At 46.4% G+C, this 19,337-nt stretch overlaps 1 long non-coding RNA gene across 3 annotated transcripts; it reads left to right on the forward strand.

Annotated features, from left to right (window-relative positions):
* The first annotated feature begins 568 nt into the window (after positions 1-568).
* LOC141731566 (uncharacterized) lies at positions 569-19,098 on the forward strand. 3 transcript variants are annotated; one of them, XR_012583613.1, is made up of 4 exons: positions 569-649; positions 11,242-11,341; positions 11,787-11,983; positions 18,614-19,098. It is a non-coding gene; the product is annotated as an uncharacterized LOC141731566 (long non-coding RNA). The 3 variants fall into 3 exon arrangements; XR_012583614.1 differs by lacking the exon at positions 18,614-19,098 and adding an exon at positions 14,656-17,761; XR_012583615.1 differs by lacking the exon at positions 569-649 and adding an exon at positions 4,708-4,834.
* Positions 19,099-19,337: the final 239 nt, after the last annotated feature.

Consider the following 19,337-nt stretch of genomic DNA (forward strand, 5'->3'; position numbering starts at 1 on the left):
GCCCCAAAAGGCGAGAATAACTGTCTAAGAGACTCAACTTAAGTCAGCATAGACAGGAGGTATTTTATTACGACGCGTCGGAGAAATCACAAAAGGGATTTCTGAGTATCCCGTAACAAAGCAGGCCTTTTATACAGTTTTGGATGCAGGGTTTCATCATATCACATACGTAATCATGTCTTTGCAAGCATATTCATAAGGGGCGTGGTGTAGGCGGAGCGTGGGCGGGGACATCTCTTCTGAGGATCATCTTGGTGGTCGTTCCGGTTGCCTTCATCGTGGGCAGGGGTCTCCTGATGAGTCTTCCTCCTTAAACTTAGAACTCCTATCCTAATATGGCCAATTCCTGGTGTACTTGGCTTGGTCCCCATGGCTTGGCAAGGCTCTTAGGGTCAGTTTGACATTGTTGGCTCTGAACATGCTTAGCTCGTCAATTCCCCTATCCCTATCTCTCTTTCCTGTTTGCCCTGAGGGCAAAGAGCCACGGGAGCTTACCAAACTTCAAACAGAAGAATCCACCAGGATTGCTTTCGGATTAATGAGTAACCTGGTGCACAGCATCATCAGCAATTCCTGAATGTGGATGGGGCGAACCCTCCTGAGACCACCCGCCGGTGATATGGGATATGGCTCCAGCGTTAGGGGTCGTGTGAGTAGCTAACCGTGGAATGGGATAGGACTGTTTAGGATTGATTTTCAGTTTGTGGCGCTGCCTAAGCATTTTGATCAATAATGCCCTATAGGTACCACTGAAAACAAGATTACGTTTTTGTGCATTATCAAAATGCTGATTGGAAAGGCAGTTTGGGGCTTCATTTCCCTCCTTTTCTTATAACTTACGAATTCTTTCGTCAAATTCTAATCCTATAGGGCGCTGATACGCTCGTACCATAGCCCAAACCATTTGGGTCCTTTTCATTATAATTCTTAGTCTCCACCACATACAAATATTTGTGAGAGTTAATAGTAACAGAGCTACAATTACTATTAGCATTGGGTGCACCAGGTAGTTGAAGACCTGTGTAGCTGTTGGGGAGTATCCTGTAACGATATCCCACCAATGATGCTGGCCTACTTGTTCTACTTCGGTCAGGACATCCTTTACTTTCTCTGAATTATGTTCTACCTGCCATACCATTCGTTTAGTCGTTTGATTCACCTTTTGCACCAATTTCTTCACTTTAGGATGTGCGAGCATTGCTTTAAGAATTTTAAGGTCCATCCCTATTTGTAATTTCGGTATCTCTTGATATAGGTTAAAATCTGCATTAATTAGCTGTTGAGTAGTTATTGGGACAGTATAATGAAAATCACAACCTACTATCTTGGTGAAGTTGCATATGCAAAAGTTAGTATTGTTAGTCTCTTCTTGGCAACTATCTATAGTGGCGTTTTGTCTAGCTTATCCTCGGCCCAGCATCCCAACTGCTTTGCTAGGTTCATAGCTTTATTTGCAGCTCCTCCCGGCAAGACAGTTGAAACCATTACTTATTTTAACCCAGTCCAAAACCGTGGGCTCCCTATCCGGCTGCAGTCTAAGTTATGCAGGCTGCATCTCCTCCTGCTTGAATTTTGGCTGAGTTGCATTTGGCAGTAACCGTCACTCTGACTTGTGGTATAACCTGGCGCGGGTGGTTTAATGTTAGTCAAATTGCGCATGCACAAAGTTTGATTATTGATCAGGCTGCAAAATTCTCAAGGGGACCACACTGGAAGACCCACTAAACATGTTTAAAATGGATTAGTAACCCCCCCCAAGGCTAAGACAAAGCGAAGATTGATTAGTTTGATTAGCAAGCGTTATCCATATGTTATTTCTAAGCTGATTAAAGCGTGTTACTCCTACTGTCCCATCCGCCACAGCACTAAGCAGTATAACAAAAAATAAGCCTCATTTTTCTGCTTTCTTTCTCGCTCTCCCTTTCTTATCTGTCTTTAACCTTACTGATCTTAACTTTTGCAATCTCAATCCTTGAAGAGTCTCAATGCAGGCGTCCAATGCTTTATTGGGATCTCCTTCAATGGGTCCTACTCCAGAATGCTGTGTTAAGGGCACCAATTTTCTACACCTGGCAGAAGCTATATATGACTTGAGCTTTAACTCTTTTCACAATACACTGTACCTCCCACCGGTAATAGGCCAAAATTTTCTGCTCGGGTGACTCAGAAAGATTTAAAGCTAGGACCGTATCTAGCCCTGTCTGTCTCCTTAGTTCCCTCTGCCAGTCCTCCTCCCATGTGTAGTTATGCTTACAGGTATTACACCATAAATCCCAGATCCCAGACTGTTCTAACCAAAAGGTTCTACTACAACCCCCACAATATAGAGCTACCCACGCAGCACAACAGGGGCTGCGACACTCAAGGTAGCGCTCCCTCGCTGGTCCTTTTATGCGGAAGGTCGATAGTGCTTCAACAATGTCAATCAGCTCCCTGGCCGTCCGGTAGTGGCGTGTCACTGCTCTGTCCACCGCTTTCGAGTGTCCCTTCAGCTGCAGCAATAAGGGTTGCAAGATCAGCAGCAGCTTCCTCCTCAGACGCTCCTTGTCCCCCTCCGTAAGGTTGTCTACCAGATGCTGCATCAAAGACAGGTTTAGTCCACTTGGCAGTCACCCACAAAGGCCCTGTTGGTGAGGAAAGACAAAGATATCCCCGACCCCAGTACAGTACTTTTGTGGGCCTTTTCATATCCCTGTGCTGTAGCCCATATGTAGTGGCTATATGTGTCTATGGCAACATATAGGCTCGACATCCATTTGTCATTTGATTTGTAATGCTTTGCTTATTGCTCTTACTACTTTTGCACAAAAATGTGTACCCCTATCCAAAGAAATGCTCTTCGGTACTCCAAACCGTGGAATAATTTCATTCAACAATACTTTAGTTACTTCTCTTTCCTTATTTGTCCTGCAAGGGAACGCCTCAGGCCACCCAGAAAATGTATCAGTTAATACCAACAAGTACCGAAACCCCCCTTTTCTTGGGAGTTCAGAAAAATCAATTTGCTATACTTCACCTGGGAATTTACCTCAATTTATTGCTCCCTGGTGTATCTTAGTCCCTGTATTCGGGTTGTTCTTCAGGCATCGCTCACACTGGGATGTGACATGTTTTATGGTGGTAAATAATTTTGGTCCTGCTATCCTAGCTTGCAGGTACTGGTAGAGCGGATCCAAGTCCCAGTGGGCCTTCTCATGTTCTGCTTTTACAAACTGCTACATCACGCTTCCTGGTACTACTAACTGTCCTGTTTCCAATTGACCCCAACCATTCTCTAATATTTTGCCCTTATTTCTTTGAATCCATCTATGATCTGATTCTTGGTAATCTGGCTGGATGTTGGTATCCAGCTCTCCTGGTATTAGGGCCGTTACTTTCACTTCCCTAGCCCTTGTGACAGCCAATTTAGCTTCTGCATCTGCCTTCCTGTTCCCTATTTCTGGAATAGTGTTACCTTTCAGGTGTCCCTTACAATGCATTATGGCCACTTGTGCTGGGAGTTGGACCGCCTTTAGCAATCGCAGAACCTCCTCTGCATGTTTGACTGTTTTCCCTTGTGTAGTCAACAGCCCTCTTTCTTTCCAGATGGCTCCATGAGCATGTACAACGGAAAAGGCATATTTAGAGTCTGTCCATATATTAATTTGCATGTTCTCCGCCAATTCCAGGGCTCGAGTCAGAGCTATCAGCTCTGCCTTTTGGGCTGAAGTCCCTGCAGGCAAAGGGTTTGACTCAATTACCCTTTCTGTGGTAGTGACTGCATAGCCAGCCATTCTTACTCCTCGCTTCACGAAGCTGCTGCCATCCGAGAACCAGTTGTCCGCATCTTCGAACGGCTCCTCTTTGAGATCCGGGCGACTGGAGTAGATGGCCTCAATTGTTTCCAGGCAGACGGCCTCAATTGTTCGATGGGTTCTGCTGGGGCTCTCCCTTTTAGAAATGAAGCTGGGTTCACAATGTTAGTTACCTGAATAGTTACGTCATCTGATTCAGCCAGGATGGCCTGGTATTTTAGGAATCTGGAGGGCGACAACCAATGATTGCCTTTCTGTTCCAGCACAGCCGACACAGTGTGAGATACTAGGACAGTCACTTTCTGACCCAACGTGAGCTTCCTGGCCTCTTCTATGTTAATTATCACTGCGGCTACTGCCCTTAGACAGCCTGGCCATCCTTTACTTCATCCAGCTGCTTGGAGAAGTAGGCCACAGCTCTTTTATGTGGTCCCACCTGCTGTGCTAGGACTCCTAGGGCCATCCCTTGTCGCTCATGGGAGAACAGCCAGAATGGTTTTGATACATCTGGGAGGCCTAAGGCTGGTGCTCTCATTAGCTCCAGCCTTAACTTCTTGAAGGCCCCTTCTGCTTCGGGAGTCCAAACTAGGACATTCTTGGTTCCCTTCAACAAATCATACAGTGGTTTAGCAAGTATCCCGTACTGGTAGATCCATAGCCGACACCAACCTGTCATCCCCAGAAAGGCGCGCAGATCTCTCACCGTCTCTGGTTTAGGCATCTGGCAGATGGCCTCTTTCCTAGCTGCTCCCAGGGATCGCTGTCCTCTGGAGACTTCGTATCCCAGGTACACCACTTCTTTTTGCACCAGCTGTGCTTTTTGTTGAGAGACTCGATATCCACTTAAACCCAGGAAATTTAGCAAGGAAATAGTCCATTCAATGCATTCTTCCTCTGTTACTGTTCCTATTAGGAGGTCGTCTACGTACTGCAGAAGGGTGCCATCTCCCAGCGGCCTTTCCCACTGTTCTAATTCCTTGGCTAACTGATTCCCAAAAATCGTGGGGGAATTGCTCCATCCTTGGGGCAATACCGTCCAGGTAAGTTGGGTCTTTCTTCCTCTATCTACAGATTCCCACTCAAAAGCAAAAATCTTTTGACTCTCGGGGGCTAAGGGAAGGCAGAAGAATGCGTCTTTCAAATCTAATACTGTAAACCAGGCCAAATTTTCCTTTAGTCTAGTTAGAAGCGTGTATGGGTTAGCAACTACCGGATGTAATGTCTTGGTTATTTCGTTTACTACTCTCAGATCCTGAACTAGCCTATAAGCCCCATTAGGTTTCTTTACTGGCAGAATTGGTGTGTTAAAATCCGATTCGCATTCTACCAATAATCCTAGTTCCAAAAACCTTTTGATTATGGGCTCAATCCCCTTCCTGTCTTCTATCCTCAAAGGGTATTGTTTTCTTTTCACTGGTTTTGCCCCAACTTTAAGTTCAACAACAATCGGTGCTGCTTGTTTTGATCTTCCCGGTATATCAGTAGCCCAAACTAATGGGTATGTCTCGCTCAGGATTTGCTCAAAATTGTGATTCTCAGGTTTGGGTTCCACACAACTGATTGTTAGGCTTAAAGCTGTAATCAGTTGTTCCTCATTTACTTGAAATCCCAATTTGTCTTTGTTGAACTTCATTACGGCCCCCAAGTTCTCCAATAGGTCTCTCCCCAATAAGGGCTTTGGCGAATTTGGTAAATACAGGAACTGATGAATTCCCATTTGTTTTTCCAATTTTGTATTTAATGGGTTTCAAAAAGTAAACCTTTTCTGGTTGGCCTGTTGCTCCCACAACTTGTACAAATTCATCACTTTTAGGTACCAATTCCTGATTTAAAACCGAAAAAGTTGCTCCTCTGTCAATCAAAAAGTTTAATTCCTTTTTACCTTCCCCTAGCTCAATTTTAACCAGTGGGTCTGCTAGGGTACGGCCCACCAGTCCCCCTCATTCACTATCCTGATGTGCGGTAGTAGTGGTGGCCATTAGTCTTTCCTTTAGTCGGGGGCATTCTTGCTTCCAGTGTCCCATCTCTAGGCAGTACGCGCACTGATTTGGCCCTACTCTAGTCGGGTGGGGTTGGAGCCTCCCCCTCCCTCCTACTGGGTTGCCTCTACCTCTTCCCCTAGTTCCAGGTTCCGAGTAACCTGTCCGCTGAGCTGCCACTGCTACAGCCACTACTCGAGCTATCCTCCTGTCCTCCTTTTTCTTCTCCTCAACTTCTCTATTATTGTATACCTTCCATGCCTCATTCAGCAGTGTCTCTATGTTCTTATTTGCTGGATGCTCAAGCTTTTGTAATTTCTTCCTAATGTCTGGGTTACTCTGTCCCATCATCAACCCTAACAAATGCTGTTTCCCTTCTTCTGTTGCTGGGTCCAGGGGTGTGTATTGTCTCATTGCTGCCCTAAGCCTGTCCAGGAACTCTGATGGGGTCTTATTTTTTCCCTGTCTGATGTCATATAGCATTGACCAGTTGATAGCCTTAGGAATCGCATTACGCAAGCCCATCGCTATCAGTTTTCTATACTGCACTAATCACTGATAGTGCTCTGCATTGCCCGGGTCCCACTCTGGTTTACTACTGGGAAAATTATCTTCTAGTCTCCCTGATAATACTTGAGCATGTCGTCTTCCTGTTTCCAATACGAGTTCCCTTTCTGTATCTGTCAACTCCGACAGCATCACCTCTATATCCTCCCAATCAATATCTAAATTCTTTGCCATTAACTCAAACCTCTTCGCTACTCCCTCTGGATTCCTCCTGAAATTCTTTGCCTCATCCCTCCAATTATTCAGATCACTTGTCGAAAACGGCACCTTTACTCTAGTCCTCTCCCCCACCATTGGCATAAGTTGTCGGAGAGGAGCTATCGTATGGTTCCCTTCCTCTCTTTGCTTTGCTTCCCCCGTGCCACAGATCTGGTATAATACGAGTGACTGATCCCCTCCCCAGGATCTTCTTCCTGTGCCTCAATGTCTTCCCTATTCTTTCTCTTCTCTTTCCTCTTTCCCCCTTCCTGTTCCTCAGTTTTACCTCCTATCTCCATTACACAATCCATCCGATTCTCGTCCTGCGTCTGTCGCCCTTTTCGTACCTGCTGGCTCCTTTCCTGTCCCAGGCTGCTGTCCCTCTCGTCCTCTGCTCCTCTCCCATCTCTCTTATCCTCTATCTGAATTACTATATCCAGTTTCTGTGAGTTGTTCTCTGCCTCCCTTTCACATGTCTCATCATTCTTCTCACTATATCTCAATTCAGAGACATCGCATCTCAATTTAGAGACGTCGCTTCCCAGTGAGTTACTTTTGTCCCCAGTCCTTGGTGTGCTGGTTTCCATTCTACAGATGCCTCCACTTCTGGATGTGTTGTTATCCCCATATGGACTGAGTTCGGGCAGGCTACGTGTCTCCCTTCGGCTCTCTGCTCCTGACGGACTGCCTTCCTCCCCTTCGACTTCTAGTCTGGGTGGGCTGTCAGCATCCATGTAGCTCCCCGACCCCTGTGGACTATCTAGTCCCCGAGGGCTGCTTTTCCTCTCATCGATCCCCGATTTTAATGGGGTAACCTCCTCCACACTGTTGTCCAGTCTCTGGGGGCTGTGCCCAAACCTAGATTTCCACCATCGATCCAGTTTCTTTAACGGGCTAGGATCCCCTTGTTCCTTCTTTTGGCCTGGGAAGAGGCCCTTTCCGCCCTGGAGCGAAGGGATGGTACTACCACAGGCTTATTTCGCTCTCCTTTCCACTGTCCCTTCTTGTTAACTTAAGACATTGTTGCCCAATGCTACATGCATCACAGAAACGTTCTTTGGGCTTTGAACCTTTCTTATCTTTTTCCAAGTCCAACACTAGAGGGTCCTGAGGTGCTACGTTTACCCCGCACTCTTTTTGCCACTCCGGTTTATTTCTTAGGGTAAAGAACATGTGAGCATACATCACCTCGTCCCATTTATTAAGCTAGCGGAGGAAAAGCATTAGTTGTTCCCTCCGGTGGCCATTTCTCATTGTCATTTAACTTGTACAATGGCCACCACGGTGTACAATATTTAAGGAGTGTCTTTTTACTTATGTTTCCCCCGGAATTCCTCCCAAGTCCTTCCAGTGCTTTAGGATACATCCTAAGGGGGTTTTCATATTTACGTCCTTACTCTGTTGACCTGCCATGGCTATTCCCTGCGTCTGTGTTTTCAGTTTAGTCTCTTTCTCGCAAGCACTGTATGTCAATTTATTTTAACACTTCATACACACAATTTCCAATCACTTTGCCTGTTTCCGACCTGGCTTCTCGTGAAGAACAGGAAATGCGGAGCAGGACTCCCTCTCGCTTCGCAGCGATGCTGCGTCTCATTCACTTTCACCCATACCCACACTCTTTTATTCAAACTGTCCTACCTTTCCGGTCTATCAGAGTACACCGCTTTACCACAAGATGTCGCTGGCAAACCATATAGTACCAATACTGGTTAGCTTCGGGCTGTCACACACCCGTAAAAACAGCTGTAAACCAAGGTTCGGTTTGCAGATGATATGACAATAAATTCTTACACGCAAAAAAAATTACAGTTAACACAAAATACCGAGTCCTTGTCCGGCAATTCGAACTCGCATCTTACCAAATTACGAAATACTTGCAGACAACAAAACAATGTTAGACAAAATATACCACACATGTACCTTCTCAAAACCTTATAAGGGAAAGGGGAAAAATTGGACAGGGTCCCGGGCCTGGCTGGATACGTTCCCAGGCGTAGTTTAAAGATTCGAACAAAGCAACAACATTCGAACAAAGCAACAACATTTAGAGATTCGAACAAAGCAACAACATTAAGATGAAAGAAAAACATACACTCTTTTAACAAATACCCCGATTCCAAATGGGGACTCTAACCCCAATTCCAAATGGGGACTCTAACCCCGATTCCAAATGGGATTTTGCCATGGCGTCCCTGGGCTTTCCCGTCGGGTGACCACGTCTGGTCCCCGTTTCCCAATTAAAGCGCTTTATCCCAAAATCAATAAACAATTAACAATTAAAATACCTCCTAATTGGAGCAGGAGATACAGGAAACCCTCCGTCCACCAAAGAGCACTGGTCTGGGGGGGGAGTCTCTTCTGACAAAAATCTGTCAGGGGCGCCTGGACGGTCCCGGCCCCGGACCCGGCTCCGGAGGACCCCTTAAGGCCCCGATCTCCTGTCTGGTGGTCCCATCTGGGTCGCCAGGAATGATGCCAAATTTTGCCCCAAAAGGCGAGAATAACTGTCTAAGAGACTCAACTTAAGTCAGCATAGACAGGAGGTATTTTATTACGACGCGTCGGAGAAATCACAAAAGGGATTTCTGAGTACCCCGTAACAAAGCAGGCCTTTTATACAGTTTTGGATGCAGGGTTTCATCATATCACATACGTAATCATGTCTTTGCAAGCATATTCATAAGGGGCGTGGTGTAGGCGGAGCGTGGGCGGGGACATCTCTTCTGAGGATCATCTTGGTGGTCGTTCCGGTTGCCTTCATCGTGGGCAGGGGTCTCCTGATGAGTCTTCCTCCTTAAACTTAGAACTCCTATCCTAATATGGCCAATTCCTGGTGTACTTGGCTTGGTCCCCATGGCTTGGCAAGGCTCTTAGGGTCAGTTTGACATTGTTGGCTCTGAACATGCTTAGCTCATCAATTCCCCTATCCCTATCTCTCTTTCCTGTTTGCCCTGAGGGCAAAGAGCCACGGGAGCTTACCAAACTTCAAACAGACGAATCCACCAGGATTGCTTTCGGATTAATGAGTAACCTGGTGCACAGCATCATCAGCAATTCCTGAATGTGGATGGGGCGAACCCTCCTGAGACCACCCGCCGGTGATATGGGATATGGCTCCAGCGTTAGGGGTCGCGTCAGTAGCTAACCGTGGAATGGGATAGGACTGTTTAGGATTGATTTTCAGTTTGTGGCGCTGCCTAAGCATTTTGATCAATAATGCCCTATAGGTACCACTGAAAACAAGATTACGTTTTTGTGCATTATCAAAATGCTGATTGGAAAGGCAGTTTGGGGCTTCATTACAAAATCAATGATCTTTATATTCACAGCCACCACTTTGTTTTGGAGCTTGATTTTTTTCAAGTGTCTTCCTACATCCAGGTAAACTAACAAGGATTTCCCTTGGATTGTTGCCACTGTTTTCCATTGCTATGCATGCCAGGAAGACTAGGTGCTTTTTTCCTGAAACACTATGCGTGACAGGTTTTATATCTGGGCTATTACTAAACTGCACATTTTGCTTGCTGCCCATCTAAGACATCTCCTTTTTTGCAGCTGTGCCTTTCTCCTTTAGACTGCACAGATGGCAAACAATGCACAGCCAAGAGGGAATGTCTATTCCTTTATTTTGTCTTTGTCTCAAAGGGACCTGTAAGGAAGAATCAACCCATCTTTTCCAAACAGCAACCTAGCCATGTACATTTATCTCCACGCCCTTGTTTCCTCCTTTCAGCTACCTTGTGGGTGAGGAATTGTCCCTGGTTATGGAGTATATGGATGGGGGCACTCTGAGCAATGTCATCAGCAATACCTACTTGTCAGAAGATGAGATGGCAGCCATCAGTCGGGAGGTCAGCAATGCCATCTGTGTTTCCAAGGGCTTGGGCAGCATTGTCTGGGAAACAGGGCTCAGAGCTGGAGTGATTTCCTGTGCCAAGCTTTGTTTCTGTGTTGCTGGTATGCTATGGGCAAGTAAAAGCATCTCAAGTGAAAGGCCTGCCAGTGCCCCTGTACTCCCTGTACTCAGTGCCAGTACTCTTATCTCCTGCTGTCGTATTCTCGCTCTGTCTCTTTTATTTGTATTTGTATTTGCTGTTCTCCACCTTGCCTCTCTAAATGTTTGCCTGGAGTCTGTCTCCACTGCATTCCTTGCCTGTAAAAGCAAAGGTGCTGGTGGCAGGATTTGAAATGATGAGCAAAGAAAAAAGACTCATTTCTCACAGTCCTCAGCTGAAAAGGATAGAAGTGCAGCCAAAATGCTCTTTGCTTATGGAAAGTGACTGGTGTGATACTTCCAAGCCTGTGCTGAGGCCAGCAAGAAAATCTTTGTCATGCAGCCTCCCACCCAAAAGTGATCCACTTCACAATAAAGGGAGGGATTTCTCCTTTCAGAACCCCTCCTTTGTCCTCTGCATGGCAAAAGCACGTCCACTGCAGCAGGAGTCATCCTGGCTGGTTGGCAGGGGACAGCCTACAGCAGCAGGTGCTGTTGCTCTTTCAAAAGCTGACATGCCTTTCCCCAGAAAGGTCCTGCTCTGCAAGTGTTGGAGCAGCAAGCTCTTCCTCTCAGTGACCATTACTGTTCTGCCATTACTCCCCATTCCCCCAGAGAGGGAATCTTTTCAATTCTTTGCTTCCTTTCTTGTGTGATGAAATCACATCACTCATTTTTGTCCTCCTGTTTCTGTTTTCTCACTCAGTGCCTGCAAGGACTGGATTTTCTTCATTCAAACCATGTTATCCACCAAGATGTGAAGAGAAGAAACATCCTTCTCAGAACCGATGGCTCTGTCAAGCTGGGTCAGTATATTCTTGGTCAGGTGCAGCATTCCAGGGATGTGGGTGTGGGGCTGCTTGGAGTGACAGCCAGCTCCCCAAAAATGGTGCTGGTGGCAGTGCAGGGACACCCGCTGTGAGCTGAGGGCACAGTTGCAACGTGCACAGAGGTATAAGGAACCACAAGCAGTCAAGAATGGCCTTGCTCTATGTGTGTCCCTTCCAGACAGAGGGAGCTACAATCTAAAGCTTCAGGGGAATAAAGTCCACTGCTGTGAGCAGCGTTAAGAAACCTGGGTTTTTCTGGAAGTGGCCAATTCCATACTCCCTTGGCTAAAGCCCCAAGGAAATCGAGCGTGGACAGTTCTCCATGAGATCCAACAGCACATTCTTAGCCTGAGAGTGGGGAATTCTTTTGCTTGGTTTCCTGCTTGGAACTGGCTTTCATGGTTTGTTGCTTTCTCCACAGCTGACTTTGGCCTCTTTGCTCAGCTCAGCCCTGAGCAGGGCAGACGGAGCTCCGTGGATGGCGCTGCTGGGTGGCTGGCGCCTGAAGTGGTGACAGGTCAACCATGTGGCCCCAAAGTGGACATATGGTCTTTGGGAATCGTGGGCATTGAAATGGTGGAACGAGAAGTTCCTTCCTGGAATGCAACTCCTGTCTTGGTAAGGTGCGAATACTCACTGATCCCACTGTCTTTCTCACCTGTCCCATGTTCTGCGTGCTATTGGACAAAATCCCATTGCCATCTGCTGGCACCACTTCCACCAAGGTCCCCTTCTAAAAATGCCCCTGCAACACATCAGCATCTGCTGTAGCTTTGGTTGTATCAAAAAGGAAAGTGGCAGTTCAGAAACCTAACCAGTTCAGAAACCTGCCATTTTGGCCTCCAGCCATGCCTGACATTTCTCACTTGTTTTTTGAACAATGTTGGAACTCTGTTTCTGAAGGACAATAATTTTTCAGTGGAGGGGGTAGATATGTGATAAATATCCTGAGAAATGGAGGTTAGACCTTCCCAGTTTCAATTTTATAGAAAACATAAGAAAAAAAGGAAAAAGAAAAGTAAACAAAAAAGAGAAAAAACCCTACTATCAAAGCAATGCCCAAGAAGTTCTGCTTGCTTTTTCATTTTTTAAACACAGCTCTTCTCTTCCATTCTGTAGCATCTTTTCCAAATCCTGTGCGTCTTCAAAACTTTCAGGCTTTCAAGTCATCTATCCATTGTTCAGTCACCTGGGTGGGTGGCCTGGATAAGTTGAGGATGTGTTTTTCTCTGACTGCAGTTAGAATTGTTTGCCAAACCCTTGGCTGTTTCTGGTACTTTTACAAGTTGATGAGCTTGCAGGCAGGTGCCTGGGCTGGGATGCAGCATGGGCAGTTGACACCGGTGCTGTGTTTCTTTACCACAGGAGCAGGGCCATCCCTGGCCTGCAAAGTTCTAATGACAGAGAGGGCTCCAGCTCCCCACCAGGGCCAGTGGCTGAGCTCAGCTGAGAGTCAGGATAAAACCCTCTTTGTCACCTCTGGTGATGTGGGGAAAGGACAGAAAGCCACATAAATTATTTGTACACAAGGGGAGTGCATTGCCATTTCCGGCTTTGAAATTCTCCTTTGGGTTAAAGAGGATAATAGCAAAGTCTCTTTGGTCACCATCTATTTCAATGCCATGAGTACAGAGTTATCATGACAGTGGTGGGCATTTTTATGGAGACTCCAAGGCCTCTTGCCATTGTTCTTTTTGTCTATTTGAGACGGATTCTGCAAGTTGAGGTTTGAATAGTTCCAAGTCAGTGTCTTATGTTTCTAAATACCATCTTGCAAAAGCAGAATGAGCTCTCTCCCTCTGGCTTGTCAGCATGTTAGGGCTTGGTTCCACATGAACCACACTGGAAAATGGTCAGCCGATGTCTTGCCAATCCACACTGCAATTCCCTGGCCTGAGCAGTATCAGACAGACCTGCTGAGCTCCATGGACACTGTCAGTTGCATGGAAGTGAGCATCCTTGGCCTTGCGGAAGAAACTGGAGCTCAGCTTAGGTTAGATGCTCTTGAGCAGGAGAAAGGCTGGAATCATCAGGGGTTTCCAGAGCCCTGTGTGCCCAGAGGGACTGAGTTCTGGGGAGCAGCTGGATGTTTCTGCACATCATGGAAAGGGATTGCCAGACAGCTCAAGCCTCACCACAGGGAAACACTCCCCAGCTCTTCTCAGGCAACATTTGCTTTGGGTTTCAAGTTATTCCCACTTGTCTGTCTGTGATGATGACCCTAAAACCACAAAGCAAGCCTCTCAGAACTGGTGTTACATTTGCAGAAATGAAGAAAAGAATCCCAAACACAAGAAAGTTGCTAAGTCACTAGTTTTTAGAGAGGAACTTAACCCCCTGTGCAGTTTCTTCTCACTGGGAAACATGCCTGAAACCTGGGCATGAGGGTGTAAAGGCCACAAAGTCTCTTCTGCTTCTTGTGCAGTGCTGCTGAAACACTCAGTGACCGTGTTTCTCTCGTAGCCAAGCCACATTCTGCCCGTCACCAAGCCAGAGCCTGGTGATGTGGAGAGCCTGCCAAAACCTCCCATTTGTTTCCTGGCACTTTCTGGGATGGGCTTACTATTCATGCATTGACTCGAGTAGCCAAATGAGTAGAGGGTGCCCATAGGGATGGAACCTCTCCTTCGGATTTGACCATGAAAAGTTTTTCTTTTCCATGTAAGGAAAGCAGAAATGTTCAGGCTGCTGAGAGACAGAGCTGCATGTGGCTCCTGTGTGTCCAAGCAGGTGTTTTCATCCCAGTACATTTGTGCATGCATCTTAATGTGTCTGTGTTGAAGATGAGATTCCAAATGTTTGTTTCCTTACCTGAAAAATACCTGGTGGATTTCCTTTCCTTCCAATTCCCATTTTTTTCAAGAACAAAGCTAAAAGCTTGATTAGTTTTGTTTTGCGGCAGCTGTGCTTAAGGGACCAAGAAGCCCTGGCGAAATACTTTCCATGTACTAATGCTTGGATACAGAGTGGAGTCAGTATAGCAAAGTCCTTCTTCCAAAAAGCCTCTCAAGCTGATATGAATCATCAGGGAAGGAAATGTGCTTGTGCTGATGTAGTTCCCACTAACTAGGTCAGTCAGTGAAATCAGCTGCCAAGGCAAGATCTGTGGGATGGTGGGAAAGCTGTGGCTGCATCGGGGTTTGGGTTTTTGGTTGGTAAAGCAAAGTCATCTCTGGGTCTCTGCCACGGCAGAAAGTGCCACTGCAGAGTGGAGCTTAATCAATGGGATCTGTGAGAGCAGTGACAGATGGAAAGAAGCAGGTGGAGCCTAGTGTCTCCTTTTTCCCCAGCCCCAACTCCTGATAGCCACAGGAGGAAGACAAAAGCTGCAGCAGCCCAACCTATTTTCATCTTGCCTGCGTGACTTCCTGAGCTGCTGCCTGCAGAGAGACGAGGCACGGCACTGGTCTGCCAAGGAGCTGCTGCAGGTAAAATGTGAAGGGGCTGCAGGTGAAACAGGGTCTGAGGGATGGGCTCCTCCTCCACTCAAGTCCAAAGCAGCAGATGAGCTCCCTTCCTCCTCACCTCCACTCTTGGTGCTCTTCAAATGAAAATGGTGAGGAATCCTAGACTGGGCTGGGCTGGCAGGGCCCTGTAAAGGTCCTCTGATGCAAGTGTCCTGCAATGAGCAGGGACATCTTTAAAGAGATCAGGTTGCTCAGAGCCCTTTCCCACTGGAGCCGGAATGGTTGTAGGGATGGGGCACCTACAAGCTCTCGGGGCAAGCTGTGACAGGATTGCACCATGCTCTGAGTAAACAAGTTCTTCCTTAGACCTACTCTGATTAGATACCTTTTATGGTTTAAAAATATTTGTCTGTATCCCATTGTAACTGGCCCTGTTAAAAAAGATGTCCCCCACTTTCTTCAAAGCCACTCTGAAGTCTTGGAAAGTGGCACTAAAGTCTCCCTGGGGCCTGTTCACAAAACTGAATAACTCCAGCTCCCTCTGCATTTCCTGAGAGGAGAGGTGCTCTGTCCTCTGACTGTTTCTGTTGCCCTCTTTTGTGATTTGGTGGAGTGTTCAGTTTTATCTAATGGCAAAAGAATTGAAGTAGAGCAATGCGGGGTACAGAGACATGAAATAGTGGTGGAGGAGTCCAAGGAAGCCAGTCCCAGCCTAGGAGTCAGAGATTTGGCTGTGGGCAGGAGGGGCTGTGGGGGGCTCACTGTGAGCCTCTGAGGGGCCCTTGTTTGTGCCCCCCAGCCCACCCTTAGAGGTTTCTGCCATGAACAGGGACAAAACAGGGACAGCTGGGAGGGACTTGTCCCAGCCCCATCTGCTGCCTGGCACGCTCAAGCAGACGGGAACTGTGTCAAGGTTACTGCCAGGTTGTGTGGCAGAGAGGGAACTGCAGGGCCCAGTGCCACTGGGCTGGCCCTGCTGGGAAGGAAGGTGCCATCCAGCACAGGAGGGGCAGGGCATAGAAAAGGTAGACCCTGCTTTCTGTGTCTGTGGGAATTAGCACAGTGCTGAAATAAACAGGGCCAGGAGACTTCTTCTCCTTTTTAATGCCTGTATTAAAAGAGATCAGCTCAGGATTGGGCGTCCCGGCAGGGCTGCAGTCCCCGTCGTGCCTCCCAGGGAAACTCAGAGGAGGAGGATATGCGCAGCTCTGTCCGCTAGGGGCAGAGCCGGGGGATCCAGTCCTCATGGGAGCCTCTAGGGCATGATGTCCCCGTCAGGTGTTGATCCTTTGAGCTTCCCAGATGGCTAGTCCCAGCGTTGGGACGACTCTCTGCTCAGGGCGAGAGGGGCTCCGAAGATGTTCAGCATCTCTGCAGGCTCAGCACTCGGCTCCTCACGTCCAGACATCACTTTAGTCTCTCAACTCTTATTTGGCTCGTTGTTTTTGGGGTTTTCTCTGTGCCTCTGGAGTTGGGGTCCCACAAAGCATTCTGGACTTTGGAGTCACTTTGCATAACTCCCCCCCACCCTCTCAGGTGTCTTCCCTATGCTGGAAGAGAGCACTGCCTCGGGGAAGGGCCATCTACCCCACCCAGCCAGGCTTTTTTACTAATACAATAGAAGAGATAAGCCTCAACGACCCAATATTACAATAACAAAGCACTAAGAATCCTGGCAGAGACAGATCTGGCTGCGTCCCTGTAACTCTTTCTCACAAAAAAAATATTAACCGAATTTTTGTTCATAACAATGCCTGTCTTTCAAAGGCAGGGACCAATGGGAGGCTTTGGAGTTTCCTGAAAGGAAGAAAACCCAGGGACAGAAAGCACCATTTCCAGAGCACTGGCAGGGCAAAAATCCCAACAAGATAAAGAAACCTGAATAAATGGATGAGTGGGATTCTGGGCCAGGTTTGCCTGTGAGGGCCGGGTCCTGCACATGACTGCTGGGGAGCAGATGGTCCCATTGCCCCTCTTTCTGGGCCTTTTTAGGACCCAGAGCAATCCCAATTGAGCGTGTGAAGCACTGAGTTTCGAAAGTAATGGTTCACTGTTCTTTGTCTTTTTGTTGTTTGGAGCTTTTTTTGTTTATTTGTTTTGTTTGGTTTTGTATTGTTTTTGGGTTTTTTGGGTTTTGTTTGTTTGTTTGTTTTTTGTTTTTGTTTTGTTTTTTGGGGGTTTTTTTTGTGAACAGCATCCATTTGTAACATCAGCCGAGGCTGCATCCATGCACTGCTCATCATCTCAGTGAAGAGGAGGATGGAGAAGCAAACAGTGCTATAATCATATCAGGACCATTTTCTCCATAACCATCTTAGAGTAGGATTGTAGAGTAGGACTGTAGAGTAGGATTTAGAGTAGGATTATGTGGAGAAAAGACAAAAGACTCTGCACAATCCCATGTGAATCAAGGAGAAGCCATTTATTGTGCTTCTAAACACAGTTTATAATTACTTCCTATCCTGCAGGTTTCTATAATCATGCATTGTTTGTTTGGTTGCTGCACTTTGTCCACGCATCTCTTGACTGGTAGCTCTATTTTGTCCTGAGGCAAGCACGCATATTTTTCTTAATCTAATTGGTAGATGCTGTAAGGGTCATTTTATTTGGATTGCTACCCCTTTGTCTGTCAGCAACTCTTCTGCTTCTTCTTTCTGCTCGCAACATCACCTTTTTATCCACAAGGTTGAATGCAGCTTTATTAAAAACCTGACCTAGTCCTAGAAGTTTAATTAGTTTAGTTAGCTCCAGAAGGTTAGGCTGGTTGATTTAGTACCTGTCCATTTTTTCTGTAAATACCACCCTAGAGGATTATAGAGTAGGACTGTAAATAAATAAAGTTTCTGAAACTTTAACTCATCTGGAAGAATCCTTTCTTTCTCACCATGTGAACAAGCTGAGCATTTCCTTCTGACTTGTCAGCTGTCTCTTAAAGGTGCAAATGGCTTCCGTGATGTTGTGAAAAGTACATATTACAGGATAGGCACTTCACAGCTATTAAAATGAATATATATATATATATATATATATATATATATATATATATAAAAATTAATATACTATATGTGTTATGTTGTCTTAGTTAGTAGTACTGTATTTTTTTAAGTAGTGTGGTATGTTGCAGTGTGATGTCATGGTTTGCCTCAGATACCCCAGGTTCCTCCCTGATAATTCCCTGCCAGGTGTGTCAATCATCCCTCCTTTCCACACCCTGACCCCTGCTGAGCGCTGTATGTCAATCCTGGCATTCCAGAAGGGCGTCGAGTGATTGGCAGAATTCAAAAGATGCCCTCCCCTCCTGGAAGGACATTGGGCCATCCATGTGTCCTCTGTCCCTTGACACTTCCCCGCCCCATACCTGGTTGGTGGTCCCCCGTGTTCCTTCCCTCCCCCTCTGCCCCGGGTAAAAGGGTGAGCAAACCATGTGGTTGGGAGTTCTCCTGGAGTCGTTGCTGGATCCAAAGGCCTGTGGGTCAGGAATAAAGCTCTGGATCGAAACCCTCCATCAGAGCTGACTCCTTTCCTTCACCTCACCTTAAAGCTTCTCCACCAAAGGTAAACCTGAGCACCTGTGTGCCTGGACTTGCCTCCAAGCGCCCAGCTGCAGCATCCAGCTAACCAAAAGTGTCTCTGGGGTAAAATTCCACAGTTGCCGCTATTTGGTCAGGCAGCAAAGGCCAGACAAGCTCATGTACGTCCCGTCCAGCTACATTGGTAATTATTTCAGTGGTAAATATAGTTTTAGGTTATAACTTTATGTAAAATAGAAACTATGTGATGTAAGATACTTTTTTAACTAGCTCAAGAAAGGGATGGGATAATCAAGAAATTCTTTGCCCAGAGACAACAGGACACCTAAAGCCCCAAGAGAAGAATTCTTCCATCCTTATTGGAAAAGACCAACTTTCTTCCACCTCCTTCCTGACTTTGAGGAGCCAACAAGATTAATGGGGAGAACTTGACAATAACCAGACAACACCCTTTGTTTGAAAAGAATTTATGGATCATGCATGAGATATATGAATATGCAACAGGCTATTGCTTTTAAGGGCTAATCCTTTGTTAGCCTGTGTGTTTTCGGGGCATAATTGCCCAGGAGGCACCAGGACTGTCCGTATGTCTTTGTTTTTATTGTCCTTTATGTTCTAACTGTTCTAAATCTGAATGTCCAAATTCTTATTACTCTTTTATTACTATCTTAATAACCATTTTATTGCTATTAAACTTTAAAAATTTTGAAACAAGTGATTGGTGTTTTTTGCAGTGTGCTTTGAAAGTTGGGAAGACTCTTCATTCATCATCTCCAGAGCAAACTGCCCTTGGCTAGCACACTGGCCCATTTTGGTACATCTATGACACTTGTAGTTGAGGCAGAAAGGGCAATGGCATTTGAAGGCAAAACCAAAAGAAGAATGAGGCAGCCCAAACATCTCGTGCAGATGCAGGCCTTCAGCTGTGACTGGAGAGCATTGGGGTTCCTGCCTCTTGGATTTGTATCCCTAAATACAATAATCTCTTTGGCTGGAGGAGAGCCTTGCTCAAGTGAGAAAGCAGAAAGATCATAG

This window comes from Zonotrichia albicollis, chromosome 23 (assembly GCF_047830755.1).
Source record: "Zonotrichia albicollis isolate bZonAlb1 chromosome 23, bZonAlb1.hap1, whole genome shotgun sequence".
In the NCBI taxonomy this organism is placed as follows: Eukaryota; Metazoa; Chordata; class Aves; order Passeriformes; family Passerellidae; genus Zonotrichia; species Zonotrichia albicollis.